Here is a 17,433-nt window from a genome sequence, read left to right as displayed (position 1 = left end):
AATATACATCACCACTGCCAATGCCTGACACCCGCCAGTGCACGCTTTCTTTTAATTCTTCGATCCAAGGTAGGCTACCTATGGAGTAACCTTCAACCCAACGTCTTTTTTTCGGAGTTCAAAATGTTTTTGTTGCATGCAGAAATGTAATTTCATTTTCTCTGCAGGAGTTCATCAATTACATAAATGCAACACATTATAGTTCGTTTATACATAGCATAAAGGCAAAAAAAACCGTTGTATGCAGTGTTATTTCATTTTAAATGTCAAATGGGTATTGTGGCTCCCAGTGTTTTCTTTTCTGTGGGAAATGGGTCCATATTGGCTCTTACAGTGGTAAATGTTGCCGACCCCTGACCTAGAGAGTTGTAGGCAGTGGAGGCAAATTCTCTGGATGCTTTTAAGAAAGAGTTAGATAGAGCTCTTAAAGATAGTGGAATCAAGGCATATCGGGAGAAGGCAGGAACGGGGTACTGATTGTGGATGATCAGCCATGATCACAGTGAATGGCAGAGCTGGCTCGAAGGGCCAAATGGCCTACTCCTGCACCTGTTGTCTATTGGCCCCCACAGCTGTCTGTGGCAATGAATTCCACAGATTCACTACCCTCTGTCTAAAGAAATTCCTCTTTATCTCTGCTCTAAATGGCTATCCCTCTGTTCGGAGGCTGTGCACCATACCCTAGACTCACCCACGACAGGAAACATAATCTCCGCATCCACTGTATCTCGATCTTTCAATATTTGATGTTTTTATAAGATCCCCCTCATTTTTCTAAACTACAGTGAGCAAAGGCCCAGAGCCATCAAACATGCCTCATGTTAGCATTTCCGTACTTAGAATCATTGTCATGACCCTCCTCTGGACCTTCTCCAATGCCAGCAAATCTTCTATTAGATAAGCGGCCAAAACTGCTCACAATACTCCAAGTGCAGTCTGACCAATGCCTTATAAAGCCTCAGCTTTACATCCTTGCTCTTTGATTCTAATCCTCTCGGAATGAATACTAGCATTGATTTTTGCCTTCCTTATCAGCGACTCAAGCTGCAAGTTAACCTTTAGGGAAGCATGCCCAAGGAATCCCAAACCCCTTTGCACATCTGATTTTTGAATTTTCTCACCATTTAGAAAATAGTCTATGCCTTTATTCCTTCTACCAGAGTCCATGACCATACATTTCCATACACTATATTGCATCTGCCACTTTCTTGCCCATTGTCCTAATCTGTTTAAGTCCTTCTGCAGACTCTGGGCTCTTCCACCCTTCTTTGTATCATCTGCAAACTTGGCCACAAAGCCGTCAATTCCAGCATCTAAATCATTGACACACAACATGGAAAGAAGCAAGCCCAACACTTACTTGTCACTGGCGCTAACCAGAAAAGGCCCCTTTTATTCCCAGTCTTTGCCTCCTGCAGGTCAGCCAATCCTCTATCCTTGCTCGTATCTTTCCTGTAATACCATGGGCTCTTAGCTGGTTAAACAGCCTCGTGTGCAGCACCTTGTCAAGGGCTTTCTGGAAGTCCAAGTAAAGTTCAAGTTTATCGTCATCTGACTGTACAACTAAATGGAAGTAAAGTTCCTCCAGTCTATGGTGCATCCACAAAACATATATCACACACACCACATAAACATAAATATTATATAATAAATAAATCAATAAGATACAATTCAAAATTCATGTAGTAAAGTGCAGCTTAGGTATGGAGTAAACTTATTTATAGCGTGGTGATAGCAGGTCTTCATTCATCCCACAGCCTGAGGGAAGAACAACATTCACTGACTCTCTTTTGTTTATCTTGCCTGTTAGTTCCTCAAAGCATTCCAACAGATTTATCAGGCAAGATTTCCCCTTCAGGAAACCATGCTGACTTTGGCTGATTTTATCATGCGCCTTCAAGTAGCACAAAACATCATCCTTAATAATGGACTCCAACATCATGAGAACCACTGAATTCAAGCTAACTGGCCTATAATGTCCTTTCTTCTGCCTCCCTGCCTTCTTAAAGAGAGGAGTGACATTTGCATTTTTCCAGTCCTCTGGAGCCATTCCAGAATCTAGTGATCCTTGAAAGATCGTTAATAATGCCTCCCTAATCTCTTAGGCTATCTTTTTCAGAACCCTGGGGTGTAGTCCATCTGGTCCATGTTACTTACTGTAGCTACATTCAAACCTTTCAGTTTCTGAAGCAACTTCTCTTTAGTAATATCAACTATACTCACTTCTGCCTCCTGACACTCTTGAATTTCTGCCATATTGCTCATGTCTTCTGCAGTGAAAGCTGACTCAAAATACTTAATAAATATTTCTGCCATTTCTTTGTCTCTATTACCACCTCTACAGTGTCAGTTTCCAGCAGTCTGATATCCATTCTCATGTCCCTTTTATTCATTATGAATCTGAAACAAAGAAGATTGGTATCCTTTTTTACATTATTAGCTAGCTTACCTTCATATTTCATCCCCTCTATCCTTATGGCTTTTTTAAGTTGCCTTCTGTTGGTTTTTAAAAGCTTCCCAATCTTCTAACTTCCCACTAAATTTTGCTTTATTACATGCCCTCTCTTCTGCTTTTATGCTGTCCCTGACTTCCCTTACCAGCCATAGCTGCCTCATCCTCCCTTTAGAATATTTCTTTATCTTTGAGGTGTATCTATCCTGTGCCTTCCGAATTGCCCCCAGAAACTCCAGCCATTCGGCTCTGCCGTCATCCCTGCTAGTTTCCTTCCCTTCCAATCAACTTTGATCAGTTCATCTCTCACGCCTCTAATTTCCTTTACTCCACTGTAATACTGATACATTTGACTTTATCTTCTCCCTCTCAAACGGCAATTCCTCGGTGTTATCATTTCGGAGGACCTGTCCTGGGCCCAGCACACACGTGCAATTATGAAGAAAGGATGGCAGTGCCTCTACCTCCTAAGAAGTTTGCAAAGATTTGATATGGCATCTAAAATTTTGACAAACTTCTAATGATGTGTGGTGGAGAGTATATTGGTTGCATCACAGCCTGGTGTGGAAACATCAAAATGTAGTGGTTATGGCCCAGTCCATCACGGGTAAAGCCTTCCCAACCATTTAGCACATCTATATGCAGTGTTGTCACAGGAAAGCAGCATCTGCCATCAGGGATCCCCACCACCCAGGTCATGCCCCTTCCTGCTGCCGTCATCAGGAAGAAGGGAGAGGAACCTCAGGAATCTCATCACCGGGTTCAGGAACAATTATTACCCATCAACCATCAGGCTCTTGAACCCATGGAGATAACTTCACTGAACTTTTCCCACAATCTATCAACTCACTTTCAAGGACCATTCATTTCATGTTCTTAATATTTATTGCTTATTTATTTAATATTATTGTTTCTTTATTTTTTTGTATTTACATAGTTTGTTGTCTCTTGCACATTGGTTGTTTGTCCACCCTGTTGGATTTCTTTACCAGAAGTCAAGTCACTTTTATTGTCATTTCGACCATAACTGCTGGTACAGTACGTAGTGAAAATGAGAATGTTTTTCAGGACCATGGTGTTACATGACACAGTACAAAAACTAGACTGAACTACATTAAAAAAAACAACACAGAGAAAGCTACACTAGACTACAGATCTACTCAGGACTGCATAAAGTGCACAAAAACAGTTCAGGCATTACAATAAATAATAAACAGGACAGTAGGGAAAGGTGTCAGTCCAGGCTTCAGGTATTGAGGAGTCTGATGGCTTGGGGGAAGAAACTGTTACATAGCCTGGTCGTGAGAGCCCGAATGCTTTGGAGCCTTTTCCCAGACTGCAGGAGGGTGAAGAGATTGTATGAGGGGTGCATGGGGTCCTTCATAATGCTGTTTCCTTTGCGGATGCAGCATGTAGTGTAAATGTCCGTGATGGCAGTAAGAGAGACCCCAATGATCTTCTCAGCTGACCTCACTATCCGCTGCAGGGTCTTGCGATCCGAGATGGTGCAATTCCTGAACCAGGCAGTGATGCAGCTGCTCAGGATGCTCTCAATACAACCCCTGTAGAATGTGATGGGGGGGGGGGGTGGGAGATGGACTTTCCTCAGCCTTCGCAGAAAGTAGAGACGCTGCTGGGCTTTCTTTGTTATGGAGCTGGTGTTGAGGGACCAGTTGAGATTCTCCATCAGGTGAACACCAAGAAATTTGGTGCTCTTTACGATCTCCACCGAGGAGCCGTCGTTGTTCAGCGGGGAGTGGTCGCTCCATGCCCTCCTGAAGTCAACAACCATCTCTTTTGTTTTGTTCACATTAAGAGACAGGTTGTTGGGTCTGCACTAGTCTGTTAGCCGCTGCACCTCCTCTCTGTAAGCTGACTCGTCGTTCTTGCTGATGAGACCCACCACGGTGGTGTCATCGGCGAACTTGATGATATGGTTCGAGCTGTGTGTTGCAGCACAGTCGTGGGTCAGCAGAGTGAACAGCAGTGGACTGAGCACGCAACCCTGGGGAGCCCCCGTGCTCAGTGTGATGGTGTTGGAGATGCTGCTCCTGATCCGGACTGACTGAGGTCTCCCAGTCAGGAAGTCCAGGATCCAGTTGCAGAGGGAGTTGCAAAAGCTCCCTTTTCCAGTCTGGTTCATTACACAACACCCCTAGTGGGCTCAACATCAAGCTGCTCTAAAAAGCCATCTCATAGGCAATCTACAAATCCCCTCTGCTGGGATTCAGAACCAACCTGATTTTCCCAGTCTAGCTGCATATTGGAACTCCCATGACTATCGTATTATTGCCTTTTTTACATGCATTTTCAATCTTCTATTGTGATTTGTATTGCACATCCTTGCTGCTGTTTGGAGGCCTGTAAATGATTCCCACAAGGATCCTTTTATCCTTTTAGTATTTTAACTATACCCACATGGATTCCACATCTTCTGAATTTACGTCACATCTAAGGATTTGATTTCATTTTTTTCACAAAAGAGCCACTTCACCCCCTCTGCCTACCTGCCTGTCCTATTAATTAAATTCGGATGCTAAGCTCTGAGCTATGATCTTCTTTCAGCCACAAGTCAGTGACGGCCACAACATCGTACCTGCCGATCTCTAACTGCGCTACAAGATTATCTACTTTATTCTGTATACAGAATACATTCAAATATAACACTTTCAGTCCTGTATTCATCACCCTTTCTGGTTTCACCCCCATGTTTCACTTCCATCTCATCCCGCTGACTGCAGTTTTAACCAATTATCAACCTGTCCTTCCTCACAGTCTCACTACATAGGATGTACTTATGTACCGACTGCCCCATCCTCAGCCCTATCACACTGGTTCCCATTCCCTTGGCAAATTAGTTTAAAGACTCCCCCACAGCTCCAGTAAACCTGCCTGCAAAGATATTGGTTCTCCTTTGGGTCCAGGTGAATCCCTTTTTGTACAGGACATCCCTAGAAGGGATCCCAATGATCCAGATATCCGAAATTCACCAGTTCTTCGGCCAGTCTTTCATCTGTACTATCATACTATTCCTACCCTGACTAGTATGTGGCACTGGGAGTAATCCAGGGATTACTACCTTGGAGGACCTGCTCTTCAGCCTTTTCCTAACTGTGCAGGAACTCTTCCCCCTTTCTACCTTATTCATTGGTACCCATGTGCAACACAGCCTCTGGCTGCCTACCCTTCCTCTTGAGAATATTCTCATCCTCGACCCTCGCACCCAGGAGGAAACACACCATCCTGGCGTCTCTGTAACAGCCATAGAATCTCTTGTCTGTAAATCTAACGAGTCTCATCTCACTATCGTACAGTGCATTTGCTTATTTTCCATAACCCACTGTTTCTTGATGGTCATTATAGCCTTGCTATCATTCTTAAGAGATGAAGAAAAATTAAGAAGTTAAACACACATCTGGAGAAGAGGGATTCTTATGTAAGAATGCTGTTCTTGGTTCAGTATTCAACACCATAATCCCCTCCAGGGTTAACGAGAAGCTCAGAGACCTTTGCTTCACCCTGCATTGTGTAGCTGGATCCTGGACTTCCTGTCAGATCATCAGCAGGTGGTAAGAGTGGGCTCCCTCACCTCTGACCCCCAACACAGGTGCCCTTCTGGGCTGTGTACTAAGCCCCCTCCTTTACTCCCTGTATATCTATGACTGTGTCACCACCCATAGCTCCAATCTGTTAATTAAATTTTCCATTGACACTACACTGATTGGCCTTGTGTTGCCCTTAAGGCATTTGTTTAGCTTTATTACATTTTTCCTTTAGTAATTCATTTGTAATTATTTTCTAGTTAAAGTTACGGTTGTTGAAAGTAAATTCATTATCTGTGTTGTATCGTGGCATGCGATGATGTCACACCTAGTTTCGCTGCGTCTTGTGGGAAAATACCGGTTTGGAGAAATGGGAAGGAGGGGGCTTGTGTGTGCAGGATCAGTGCGAGAAAAGTTCCATTTCTACGCACTAAGAAACATTATAGAAGCACCGCCATCAGTTCATAAGACTATCGATGTGTTGGAGTAAGAATGTTAATGCTGATTCTGTTAAAAGTAATGACAGTTGATAATGTTATTTTCTTGTATTATTGAAAGCGTTGCCGGATAGTTTGTGTGAAGTGTATTTAAAGCCAGTTGATGGCGTAGGTAGATTCTGACTGTATGTTGTACTTTAATGTAATATAGTTTGTTGTAGTTTTACTTTTGCAAGTATTTATCAGGTAAATGTGATGCCAAGAAGGAAACAAATACTGTATATATTTTGTATTGTTTTATCAACAGTTTTCACCATACGTTAATGTGGAAGAGTGAACAGTAAATGGTTAATCTTACTGTGATCCTGCCTCATTGACTACGGTTTACCTCGACATTTAGTTCAGAATTTCTACACCTGTACGAAAACACTACAGGCCTAATCTCAAATAATAATGAGGCAGTCTACAGAGAAGAAGTCATTGCCCAGACACAATGGTGTCAAGAAAACAACCTCTCCCTCAATGTTGCAAAAACAAAGGAGCGGGTTGTGGATTACAGGAGGAATGGAGACAGGCTAGCCCCTGTTGACATCAATGGACCTAGGGTTGAGAAGGTGAACAGCTTTAAGTTCCTTGGCATAAATATCACTGAGGATCTCACATGGTCTGTACATACCGACTGTGTGGTGACAAAGGCACAACTGCACCTCTTTCACCTCAGACGGTTGAAGAAGTTTGGTGTGGACCCCCAAATCCTCAGAACTTTCTGTAGAGGCATACTGATTGAGAGCATACTGAATGGTTGCATCACTACCTGGTGTGGGAACTTTACTTCCCTTAATTGCAGGACTTCCACTATTCGGGTTATTTACAATGACGGGTGCGTAAAAAGGGCCGGAAGGATCATTGGGGACCTGAGTCACCCTGACCACAAACTGTTTCAGCTGCTACCATCCAGGAAACGATACCGCAGCATAAAAGCCAGGACCAACAGGCTCTAGGACAGCTTCCACCAGGCCATCAGACTGCTTAACTCATGCTGACACAACTATATTTCTATGGTATTTTGACTATCTTGTATATTATATTTATTATAAATTACTATAAATTGCAGATTTAGGCAGAGGCATAACATAAAGATCTTTACTCATGTGTATGAAGGATGTAAGTAATAAAATCAATTCATCAATTCAAAAGAATATTGACCAAACAAGTGAACACAATCTACTGCCCTCACTGTGTGCGAGAGTAGACGGTGAGTTAAGCACTTGCTCAAAAATCACCCAAGCCAGAAGCTTTCTTCAGGATTTTTAATGAGAACTTACTTGTGGAAAGAGATTGCTGTTGTAAGGGCAAATAAAGAAGGGATGGAGATGGATGTCTTTCTAGACCGTGTGCTTCAAGTTAAAATCTGAATCAACCCGCACAGGAAGTTATTTTTAAAAAAAAGAAAGTTTATGTACAGGAATGTTGTTCATACAAAACAAACAGCACACAAAATGAACTATGCCTCTGGAGGCCAGAACACTCCCCAGCTGGCATCCATAAGATGTCAAGCTTAAATACTGAAACTAAAAGTCATATGATCGTCTCCAAGGCTTCGGCAAAAGAGGGATAGCTCAGAGATTAGTCTTGAAAGCAGACTTACTGCATCATCTTCGACTGTTCTTATGTTGAAAATGGAATCCTTGATGACCTGCTTGCTCGTGGTAATGTCTAATGAGAAGAGAGGTGAGATCTAGTTTGGAAGTAAGCTTTGCCTTGCCCAGGAAGAATCCAACTTCACTATGTCAAGCAGAGGTATCTTCTAGTACCTCTGTGTTTTAATCCTGACTTCCTTCTCTCCATTGGTTGCTGTCCACTTAAGGCCATAGATTGTCACGGCTGGTAAGGAACAGTTACTAAATACGTGAACTCTCATGTGGCACTCCAGAATCTTGTTGTCCGTTTGGTGGTCACAAAACCTCAATAATCTGAGGTAGTTTCAATGATTCTCTGTCACTAAAAAGCTGTGGAACATCTGTTCGATGTCTGCCATCACTGTGATGTATTTAGTTCTAAAGTGCATGAGGACCCAAAGCAGACTGTTTTTGAAGTCTGGACCCTGTAAGAGTAGACTGTTCAGTGACATACCTTTGAACTGCGCAACTGAATCACAGATAATTTATATTTGTGCAGTTTTCTGGGCCTGGCAAATGCCAAAGCTGGACAACTACCGGCTTTCTTTGTTGTGATCTTTTAGAGGCACTAACTCGGCATGATTATTCCTGAGGTGGCGTCTCTCTGTGAACTCTGTGTAATTAGCTTTCATTTCTGGTTTCTTTCTCAATGTGTGACTGAGGGACGCAAGTCAAGTAAGGGCTCGCCTTTCGTTGTTTTGGTAGGAGGTGTCAAGGAGAGTGGAAAGGAAGGGATTGTTTGACTTGTCTTCGCTAAACTCTTTGTTCAGGATTTGAAGGGAGACCTCGTCTTCAATGGAAGGTGCCAGCTTATATTTGGCTTCTGATTAACAGAAGACCCGCTTGCTTAAATCTGGTTAAGTAGAGATAATTAGGCTGCAGGCTTGGTTTACATACCTACTATCATCTCTTTCATACAAATTCTACTCTGTCAGGGTCTAAAGTTATTTGGGCATCCATTCTCTAGGATATCAGTTTTAAATGTGCCAACAATAGGCTGTATGAGCACTTTCGAGATAAACTTCACCCACTATGACCCAGTCCAGGTCCAGTAGTTGACCATAAGGTGCATCGTGCATTGTGCTCTTCATGTACTTTATGTGCACAGATGGTGTCTCTGACAAGCAACAGGAGAATCTCAGCAAAAGAATCCCGTGAAGAACCTTGTCAGCTATGTCCTCAAGTTGTGAGTTCAGGAGTTGAGATTTTATCTCTGTTGTTGGGAATATGGTCACACTTGTTGAGGGTTCGCAAAGGTAAGCAGACCTCCCTCCTATTGACTCCACAACAAATCCACTTCTTGCAGCAATTGCTGATGTTCCAGAACATGTCTTCAGAGTGTATGAGGAAGTAACTACATCTGATGGAAGCTCACCTGGCTCCCCACTGTGCATGTGCTAGAATCAGTAACTGCCCGAGGTGCTGGCCCTGAATTTACAGCTGTATCTGAGTCTACATCTTCTGAAGTGTCAGTAGATTCTTGGCTTAGTTTCCTGGAGACCACTGGTGCTTGCTGCACCTTGTGTCCATCTGTGTTCTGCTTCTCCATTTTGCCTTGCTACCCTCCCTGGATTCTCCACCACTCTCCAGATGACTGTCTTGTCCACATTCGGACTGACTCTGCCTCAGGACTTCTCTGGCCAGATTCAGCATCTCAAAGTTCATTTATTATCTAAGTATGTATACTATACATACCCTTGTGATTCATCGTCCTACAGGCAACCACAAAACCCAGTAGAAACCCAATGAACCTATTTTTTTTTTAAAATAAGACTGTCAAACACTGAAGGTCATGCAAACTTAAAAGTAAGCAAATAACATTCAGATCTTAAGTTCATTAAAGAGAGTTAACAGCCACGAAGCCAGTTGTAAGTGATCCAGGGGCCCATTAGTTGCAGGCCACAGCCTCATTTCAGCACAGAGAGGAGTAAACCTCAAGCAGAGAGCTAAATACTGTCCTGTCCCTTGACCTTTCCTGACACCCTGACTTTTTCAATCTGGCTCAGCACTTAAATCATTCAAACAATTGGCTTGTTCCTCGCTCTCAGCCAGGGCCCCGCTGCATCAACTCTACCTTGCCATGGTTCTGCTGCTTCAAAGTAGCTCCAAGTCCATTATTGTCTAGACTATCTTTTGCCCAATGGTGCTTTATCTTCATAGCCTGGTGCAGCAAGTGAGGGTGGTGCAGTTGGTTCTGCAGTAGCTTCTTTTGAAAGCTGAGCCATTGATGCATTGTTCAGCCCTTGTGTGCTCTTATTAAGTGGTGAACACCCACGTATTTCTTAGTTGGGTGACGTTGGGCACTTTTCACTTTCTACTTTAAATGAGAGTTCATCTTTCTTTGGGTTTGAATCTGAGGTAGAGGATGTAAGTGCAGGAGGAGGACTGAATTTAGAGACTGAATTTCTTTGGGTTTGAATCTGAGGTAGAGGATGTAAGTGCAGGAGGAGGAGAATTTAGAGTGAAGCCTGACAAGAAGCTGGTTCCTTTCTTTGTCTCCTGCTTTGCTTTCATCATCTGTTGAGAAACTATGTCATAACAGAGTGGTATACATTGTTCTCTTTCTTGCCACTTTGGCTCTGGTGTAAGCCCATGCTGTAGCTATGCTATTTGTGTTTTACTTGAGCATCGTGAAGGCGCAGTAGATGCACCATCGTGAAGACCTGAAATCCAAGGATCAGAGATCAATGTTGCTCAGGTCGGAGGGTGGCATTGTGACGTGTGCCATTCAGGTGCATCTCCATTTCACAGGCTATACCTTTAAGAAGAGTTATCTTTTCACTCCTGCTTGAGACATGACCGAGATCCACTCCAACTTGACTTGCAGAGCAAGTTCTACAGTAGATGTCATCTCATTGGCTCTTCACTCAATCCTCAACCCTGAAACATCTGGACAGCAAAGGTGTGTACATCAGGATGGTCCTCATTATCTCCTTGTGCAACTGGATCCTCAATTTCCTGAATTGCAGACCCTAGTCAGTTTGGATCGGCAATAACATCTCCTCCAGAATCTCCATCAGCACAGGGATATCATAAGGTTGTGTGCTTATCTCCCTGCTCTACTTACTTTATACTTTTGACTTTGAGACTAAGCACAGCTCCAATGCCATATTTAAGTTTTCAGATGACACCACTATTGTTTGCTGAATCAAAGATGGTGATAAATCAGCATACAGGTGTCCCCCGTTTTTCGAATGTTCGCTTTACATCAACTTGCTGTTACAAAAGACCTACATTAGTTACCTGTTTTTGCTAATAGAAGTTGTTTTCACTGTTACGACAAAAGGCAGCGAGCGAAAAAGGCAGTACGCGCTGAGCAGCCAAGCTCCTCCCCCGGAACTGCATTCTAGCCGCCATTGCTTAAACATGTGCCTGTGAGCATCTGTGCTTAATGTCGATTTATTTTATGCGTCAGTTAGCAAGATGAGTTTTAAGGTATCGGAAAAGCCTAAAAGAGTGCGTAAGGGTGATACACTTTGAGTAAAAACTAGACGTAATAAAGCTTCGATCGTAGTGAATGAAGTAAGGACATTGTGAGTTTGGCTAAGGGTTTGTGGAAGTTGATGAAGATGATGTTGAAGAGGTTCTGGCATCCCATGACCAAGAACTGATAGATGAAGAGCTGATGAAGAGGAAAGGATAACAATTGAAACCAAACACAGTAGCGGATGGCCAGAAAGTGAAGACGTCCAGGAACTGAACATGAAGCAATTGCGTGAGATTTTCGCTGCAATTGACAACACTGCAATGATTGCAGAAAAGTATGACTCTTAATTTTGAAAGGGTACATAGGTTTAGGGCAGGTTTGCAGGATGGTTTGAGTGCTTACAAAGAAATGTATGATAGAAAAATGTGCAAGGCTAAGGAGTTAAGCATACTGTCATTTTTCGAGCCTTCCACATCAGCCACAGCAGACGGCGAAACTTGACCTTCGACATCAAGGCAGGCAGACAGAGAAGAAGGTGACCTGTCTGCCCTGATGGAAACAGATGACGATGAGATGACACCCCAGTCTCCCACCACCCCAACCTCCGACGACTCAGCCGAAAACACCATCATCAATGTCCTCACTATCTTCCTGATTCCGGTAAGTGAAACTACACTAGGAGTACATTATTTCTATTTTATAAAGGCTGTGTATTTTTATGTGTTATTCAGTAGTTTCATAGCTTAAAGGTTACTGGAAAAAGTGCTTCTGCCAGGAGCGCTTGGGCTGTGTGTTTTTGCTGACAGTGCTGCAATAATTGTAGAAAAGTATTCCTACATTATATAGGCTGTGTATTTATCAGATCATTCCTGCTTTTACTATATGTTACTGTTATTTTAGGTTTTATGTGTTATTTGGCATGATTTGGTAGATTATTTTTTGGGTCTGCGAACGCTCACAGATTTTTCCCATATAAATAAATGGTAATTGCTTCTTCACTTTACGACATTCCGGCTTATGAACCATTTCATAGGAACACTCTACCTTCGAATAGTAGGGGAAACCTGTATAGGAGGAAGATTGAAGATCTAGCTGAGTTGTGCCACAACAACCATCTCTCACTCATTGTTATCAAGACCAAGAAGCTGATTATTGACTTTAGGAGGAGGAAAATGGAAGTCCATTATCCAGTCCTCATTGGGGTAATCGGAGGTCGAGAGGGTCAGCCATTTGAAATTCCTCTGTGTTATCATTTAAGAGGTTCTGTATTGGGACCAGCATGCAAGTGCCCTTACGAAGAAAACACGGCACTGCCTCTACTTTCTTAGGAGTCTGTGAAGACTTGGCAAATCGATGTAGTGTATATGGATTTCAGTAAGGCATTTGACAAGGTACTCTATGCAAGGCTTATTGAGAAAGTAAGGAGCATAGGATCCAAGGGGAAATTGCTTTGTTGATCCAGAAATGGTTTGCCCACAGATGGCAAAGAGTTGTGTAGGTGGGTCCTGTTCTGCATGGAGGTCAGGCAACAGTGGAGTGCCTTGGATCTGTTCTGGAAACCCTACTCTTCATAATATTTATAAATGACCTGGATGTAGCAGTGGAGGGATGGGTTGGTAAATTTGTTGATGGCACAAAATTTGGAGGTGTTGTGGATAGTGTGGAGGGCTGTCAGGGGTTACAATGGGACATTGATTGGATGCAAAAATGGGCTGAGAAGTAGCAGATGGAGTTCAACCCAGATAAGTGTGAAGTGGTTCATTTTGGAAGGTCAGATATGATGACAGAATATAGTATTAATGGTAAGGCTCTTGGCATTGTGGAGGATCAGAAGGATCTTGGGGTCCAAGTCCGTAGGACACTCAAGGCTGCCGCGCAGGTTGACTCTAAGGTTATGAAAGCATTTGTGCATTGGCCTTCATCAATCGTGGGATTGAGTTTAGGAGCCAAGAGGTAATGTTGCAGCTATATAGGACCCTGGTCAGACCCCACTTGGAGTACTGTGCTCAGTTCTGGTCGCCTTACTATAGAAAGGATGTGGAAACCATAGAAAGGGTGCAGAAGAGATTTACCAGGACGTTGCCTGGATTGGGGAGCATGCCTTTTGAGAATAGGTTAAGTGAACTTGGCCTTTTCTCCTTGGAGTGACGGAGGATGAGAGGTGGCCTGATAGAGGTGTACAAGATGATGAGAGGCGTTGATTGTGTGGATAGTCAGAGGCTTTTTCCCAGGGCTGAGATGGCTAGCATGAGAGTTTTTAAGGTGATTGGAAGTAGATATAGAGGAGCTATCAGGGGTAAGTTTTTTTACACAGAAAGTGGTGAGTGCATGGAATGGGCTGCCAGCGATGATGGTGGAGGTAGATATGATAGGATCTTCTAAGAGACTCCTGGACAGGTATATGGAGCTCAGCAAAATAGAGGGCTATGGGTAACCCTAGGTAATTTCTCAGGTAAGGACATGTTTGGCACAGCTTTGTGGACCAAAGGGCCTGTATTGTGCAGTGAGTTTTCTGTTTCTTTGACAAACCTATAGATGTATGGAGGAGAGTATATTGACTGGCTGTCTCACAACCTGTATGAAAACAACAATGCACTTAAATGGAAAATCCAAAAAAAAAGTGGATATAGCCTAGTCATCATGGGTAAAGCCCTACCCACCATTGAGCATATCTACATGAAGCACTGACGCATGAAAGCAGCATCCATCCGGGATCACGTCATCTAGGACATGTTCTCTTCTCACTGCTTCCATTGGGAAGGTGATATATGAGTCTCAGGCCTCACACCACCAGTTCAGGAATGATTATTACCTCTCAAACATCAGGCTCTTGAATCAGTGGGGATAACTTCATACAACTTCACTTGTCCTATCATTGAAGTGTTCTCCCAACCTATGTATTCACTTTCAGGGACTCTTCATCTCATGTTTTCAATATTTAATACTTATTATTCATTTCTTTTCCTTTTTGTATTTGGACATTTTGTTGACATTTTGCTCTGGTTGAATGCCCAAGTCTTTCATTGATTCTATCATGCTTGTAATTCTGTTATGGATTTATTGAGTATGCCTTCAAGAAAATGAATCTCACGATTGTATATGGTGACATTTGTGAACTTGGATAATAAATTTACTTTGAATCAGTTTTCACACAATACAGATTTGCTTCATGAGGAGTCTCATTTTTCTCAGTTCTACAGTTTACTTGTAAATCACAATTCTGTTGGTGATCTGACACAGTAATCTAATCAGAGTGTCAGTTCATGCCATGAACAGCAAGTGCATTAGCCTACCAAATGTTTAAGTCAGTAACATTTTTTGTCAACACTGAGTTTCTGGGAAATAAGAAATCAAAAGCAACGTCCTTTAGTCGCAGTCTCAGCAGTAAAATGTCTTAAGACACTTCACGAGGATTATCAAACATGTATTAATTATATAACAAAGCAACATTAGAAGACAAAAGAAGAAAATACTAAGTATTTGTCTCTCCCTGTATCCTGACTATATCCTATTTCCTGTTTTTATTTAATGTCCTTGAATTTTTGGTGGCACTTCATCCAGGTCTTGCATTGATCACTGTAGCTGTTTCCTTCCAGAGAGAAGATTGTGGGGAATAGTCAGATGTGAAAAGCTGTATTCATTTTGCCACTGATTATAGGCATAGTAATAATCACTCTAATTGTAATACTATCACTTCTATTTAGTAAGGACACATATTAGACTCCAATTAGCAATTGCTGATTAACATTAGTTTTGCTAAACAGAACCTAGAACAGCAGAGCACAAAAACAGGCCCTTTAGCCCACAATGTTAGATAAAACTATTTAGAAAAGTAACTAAAATCCTAAATAATCTTATCCCATATGCTCCTCAATCTTCACATCTCTCCTGTCTCTGCACATTCATGTGCCTTTTTAACAGTCTATTAAACTTCGCTATTCTAATTGCCTCCATTACCACCTCTGGCAGTGCATTCCAGGCACCAACCACTCTGTGTGATATACTCGCCCCAAACATGTTCTTTAAACATAGTCTTGTGGCGACCCACTTTCTGCGCAGGCGAACCGGCTCACAAATAGCCAGCGCGCGGGGAGAGACTTTGGTAATGCACCTCTGATGTCATTTCCGCCCGGAGAGGGCAGGCGCTAGGGATTTAAATACCAGCACCGCGAGGTTTGAATAAACTAGTCTCGAAACGACTTACCCACTGCGTGTCGTTATTTCAGCGCTGTGTGTAGCACATCGCTACATTGGTGACCCCGACGGTCCAAACGGGATTTGGACCAAAGATGACCGACTCTTCATCTGTTCACACAGTTTCGCTAAAACTGCCGACTTTCTGGACGCTGCGACCACGCATGTGGTTTAGCCAAGCAGAAGCCCAGTTCCAGATTTGGCAGATATCCTCTGATTCCACGCGTTACTACCACGTGGTGAGTGCCCTTGACCAGGAGACGGCCGCCCAGGTTGCGGATTTCATACAGTTGCTCCCGGAAGAAGGCAGATATGAAGCATTCAAGGCGCTGCGCATTGGGACCTTTGGCCTCTCACGGCGTGAGCGGGGTGCCCGCCTGCTTCACCCGGACAGTTTGGGAGACAGACTGCCATCAGCATTGATGAATGAGATGCTGTCCCTGGCTGATGGACACAAGCCCTGCCTCATTTTCGAGCAAGCTTTCCTGGAGCAACTGCCCGAGGACATACATCTGCTGTTGGCCGACGCAGATTTCAGTGACCCCCCGGAAGGTGGCGGTCCGGGCAGACGTGCTGTGGAAAGCCAAGAGGGAGAGCGTGGCGTCCGTCGGTCAGATTACCAGGCCACGCGCCCAACAGCGACCAGACCAGGCTCGGCAAGGGAGCGCGCACAACACAGAGGCAGGAGTGAGGAGGACAGTGAACAGTGGTGTTTCTACCACCAGCAGTGGGGCACAAAAGCCTGCCGTTGTCGCCCGCCCTGCCAGGGCCAGGGCCAGGGTCAGCTGCCGCTGATGACTATGGTGGCTGGCCACCAGGACAGCCTCTTGTACGTCTGGGACAAACAGTCGGGACACCGTTTCTTGGTCGACACCGGAGCGGAAATCAGCGTCTTGCCCCCGACGGGGTACGACACCCGCAACAGGAAGACAGGACCCACCCTGAGGGCTGCAAACGGCAGCGTGATACGGACCTATGGCACCCGCACAGTGCAGCTGCAGTTCGGCGCCAGCCGGTTCACCTGGGACTTCATACTGGCCGCGGTGGCCCATCCACTCCTGGGGGCGGACTTCTTGTGAGCTCACAGCCTGCTGGTCGACTTGCAAGGGAAAAGACTGGTACATACCAAGACTTTCCAGACGTTCCCCCTGGGTGAAGCCAAGTTGCCGGCCCCACATCTGGACTCCATCACACTGTCGGACAACAAATTCACCAGACTCCTGGGAGACTTCCCATCGATTCTGACACCACAGTTCACGGCAGCCATGCCCCGACACGGGGTACAGCACCACATTCCGACCCAGGGACCACCCCTCCACACCTGCACAGGAAGGCTCCCCTCGGAAAAGCTCCGCTTGGCGAAGGAGGAGTTCGAGCGGATGGAGGAATTGGGGATTATATGGCGGTCCGACAGTCCATGGGCCTCCCTCCTGCACATGGTGCCCAAAGCAACAGGGGCTGGAGACCATGCGGCGACTACCGCAGGCTGAACGAGGCTACAACACAGGACTGCTACCCTGTGCCGCACATTCAGGACTTTGCAGCAAATCTGCACGGCTCTTCTCCAAGGTGGACCTCGTCCGGGGATACCATCAAATCCCGATGCATCTGGACAACGTCCCCAAAACAGCACTCATCACCCCTTTCGGCCTTTTCGAATTCCTGCACATGCCGTTTGGCCTAAAGAATGCCGCACAGACAT

At 44.2% G+C, this 17,433-nt stretch overlaps 1 long non-coding RNA gene across 1 annotated transcript in view; it reads left to right on the top strand.

Moving 5' to 3' along the window:
* Positions 1–17,433, top strand: part of LOC132395487 (uncharacterized) — a 29,225-nt gene that overhangs the window by 4,038 nt on the left and 7,754 nt on the right. The gene's annotated exons all lie outside the window — the stretch shown is intronic.

This window comes from Hypanus sabinus, chromosome 6, assembly GCF_030144855.1.
Source record: "Hypanus sabinus isolate sHypSab1 chromosome 6, sHypSab1.hap1, whole genome shotgun sequence".
NCBI classification, from domain to species: Eukaryota; Metazoa; Chordata; class Chondrichthyes; order Myliobatiformes; family Dasyatidae; genus Hypanus; species Hypanus sabinus.
Note: the sequence above shows the minus strand (reverse complement) of the source record. Positions and strands in the feature narration are given on the sequence as shown.